The following is a 2,434-nucleotide window of genomic DNA, read 5'->3' as shown; positions in this document are numbered from 1 at the left end:
AGGAATGGTTCACTTCATCTCAAGTTATATTCAGTATGTTGTTTGTTGTTGCTACTGCAACCTCTTTTCACTGGAACGAAATTTTATCACGTCTCTGTTGGTTCAAGCAACTTTTCAGAGGTATCCTTCTTTTTCATCTTTTTCTTTAGGTATTTTATAAAGACTTTTAACAAAATATAATTTTGTTTATAATATCTTCAAGCATATCAAAATTTAACAATTTCTTTTTCTATTTTTTCTATTTGTTTTTTGAGTATTCTATCCATAGATTCATTCTCATAGAGAAATTATGTTTGTAGGAAGGAGTCATGCACTACAAGAAAAAATATTTTTAACGGAGGTTTATTTTTACATTACCCAGGGTTAAAACTTCTACTAAGTTCTCTACCCGGGGTTTCGATTTCCCCCACTAAACCATCCCTAGAGAATGTGTTAGCCGGGCTTTTGAGGAACCCCAGGAAGTACCAATCAATAACGGAGGTTTTTTATCCTCTTGTATTTAACATAAGTTTTAAAACTTCAGTTAAGTTTTGTGGGTTTAAAACCCCCGGTTAATTATCATGAATTTTGAAACCTTCGTAAAATATCGTGGAATTAGAAACATCCATAAAATACTATAGGTTTTAGAACCTCCATAAAATAACATAGGTTTCAGAACCCCCATAAAATACCATGGGTTTCAAAACCCCCTAAAATACCCTGGGCTTCAAAACCTCCATAAAATACTATAGGTTTCAAAACCTCCGTAAAGTACCATAGATTTTTAAATTATTATTATTATATTTTTTTTACTCATTTATCATTTATGTATTCATATATATTTTTTCAATCACAATTATTTACATTTATTCTATTTTTTTAATCTATATTTAATGAAATTATACCTAAATAGATATAAACTCATCAAATTGACAAATTATTTATAGATGACTAAATTTTAATCAAAGTATAACAAATATACGAATTCAAATTCAAATTCAAGTACAATATTAGTCAGCAAAAACTATCATGAAGTACTGCAATGGTTCTCAAAACATAAAATGATTCAATTAACTTCCACATTATATTATATTCTTCAACTATCACATATGATTTTCCTCATGTCCAGAACTTGTTGTATTAGTTGGCACACTTCCTTGATCAGAAACCTATAATATAAATGTGAATCATAATTACAAATGTAAACTCTAAAAAATAAAAGAAGTTATGCAATATTAAACATTACCGGTGCAGGATTGAACATAGTCAACTCAGAAGGCAATTGACCTTGATAATTTTGAGAAAAGAAGTTCATGATTGCATCAAGTCTTTTGTCACGTTCTTCATTTTGTTTATTTTGTTCATCCAATTGTGACTTTGATGTAATGACCTATATTGAACACAATCTATTATTAAAATCGTAAAAAACACATAAACATTATAAAACACTCAATCTATCAACAAAAAATATACTACATTTCTTACTCCTACTTATAGAAAACAATCCAAAGCAACACAACAACAACATTAATAGTGTCCAATAATATTCAACACAACAACATTTACAACCTTGGCATGACAATCCAAAGCAAACAACATCATATTGTTACACATGACAATCTAAATCAATAACCTGATTTTGCAATTCTGAATAAGAAGGACAAGATGAGGATGTCCCAAAATGAAAATTCCTAGTATATCCAAACACACGAGAAGGGCAAGGTCCCAATCCCATTCCTCGGACACGACCACAATGTTCTTTACTTCCTAGAACATGAGCTAGTGAATCTTCAATTGATATATCTTGTGAAAGGGAAGATGTATTTGTCTCATGCTTTAATTTTTTCCTACAAATAATAAAAAATGTTAACAATGAAGGTAACATTCAATTTGATTCAGTATTTGTCTTTAGACAACTTATACTTACTCCAATCTCTCTTGCTCCATCATTCACAAATTCCCCATTAGCATTTTCGAACATGGACAAATTATCTTACCCTCAACGCTCTTATTAGCAAATGCAAAGTCCAAAAATTTATTCAATCCATCCGTGTATTGTTGTGTATTTTGAGGCAAATCAATCCAAGACTTATCCAAATCCATTAAGAATAGTCTATTAATGAGAACAAAAATAAATTTAATAAAGAAAAAAATGTAACTAATGATATAAGAATAGAAAAATGTATTGATTTTTCCACCCACGATCAAAGGAGAATAAGGGTCAAAAAAATTTTACAGTGGATAATAAATAACAATTTTGAGGGAAATGGTGTTCCTTGAATAACTTCTGTCATTCAAATTCAGGCTTGGATGGTTTGAGATTATAAGGAGCAACTACAAGAGTTTCATCTATTTTGAAAGATGGGTCAATTGACTTATAATGAGATACTGATATATATTACTTTTAAAATCTTATTTCATTTTCAAAGAATGAACTAAAACATTACTAAATGTT

At 29.4% G+C, this 2,434-nt stretch overlaps 1 long non-coding RNA gene across 1 annotated transcript; it reads right to left on the bottom strand.

Annotated features, from left to right (window-relative positions):
• Positions 1–935: 935 nt before the first annotated feature.
• LOC114180302 (uncharacterized) lies at positions 936–1,352 on the bottom strand. The gene is made up of 2 exons (XR_003603664.2): positions 1,226–1,352; positions 936–1,148 (listed from the first exon to the last, which is right to left on the bottom strand). It is a non-coding gene; the product is annotated as an uncharacterized LOC114180302 (long non-coding RNA).
• Positions 1,353–2,434: the final 1,082 nt, after the last annotated feature.

This window comes from Vigna unguiculata, chromosome 4, assembly GCF_037176805.1.
Source record: "Vigna unguiculata cultivar grain cowpea cultivar isolate G323 ecotype 2 chromosome 4, ASM3717680v1, whole genome shotgun sequence".
Classification (NCBI taxonomy): Eukaryota; Viridiplantae; Streptophyta; class Magnoliopsida; order Fabales; family Fabaceae; genus Vigna; species Vigna unguiculata.
The sequence above is the reverse complement of the archived record's forward strand: the minus strand, read 5'-3'. Positions and strand labels throughout refer to the sequence as shown.